The sequence below is a fragment of the Denticeps clupeoides genome, chromosome 13 (genome assembly GCF_900700375.1).
Source record: "Denticeps clupeoides chromosome 13, fDenClu1.1, whole genome shotgun sequence".
In the NCBI taxonomy this organism is placed as follows: domain Eukaryota; kingdom Metazoa; phylum Chordata; class Actinopteri; order Clupeiformes; family Denticipitidae; genus Denticeps; species Denticeps clupeoides.
In genome coordinates, this window is record NC_041719.1 from 19071492 (window position 1) to 19071998 (window position 507).

A 507-nucleotide genomic window follows, 5' to 3' on the forward strand; every position below is an offset into this window, starting at 1 on the left:
GCTGACATCCCGCGTTGCTATGGCGATCACGTCACGACGCACGCGCGCGCGCAAGTCTCCTCATCGCAATGTACGCTGTTCTTTTAAAAAAATGAAGTAAGGGTGCATATTGTATGATTCACGCAACTAGTCATCTTGTGTCGTCCTCACAAAGTGAAACTTAAGAGTTTATAAAAAAATAGGTAGGTAAATCCGCAGTGTTTAGATGAATTATTATTATCTAAAAGTTAGTTACTTGGGGGAAAGTTGACATGTGTTAGAGAAGCCTTTACATCTTTTACAGGTCACCACTGCACAAAACATGTCCAGTTATCACCAATGATCTGAATCCAAGAGCTCTAGTTGTTTAGCATGTGGTGAGAAAGTGAGCAGGGTGGTGGTGGCGCCCCCTGCTGGCCATGTTGCAGTCAGTTCAACAGTAGGTGGTGCAGTAGAACATCAGATCAGGGACCTGAATGTCCCGCCTCTTTTTCTCCTTTTTTATTCACATCCCGATTTGTAGAACAC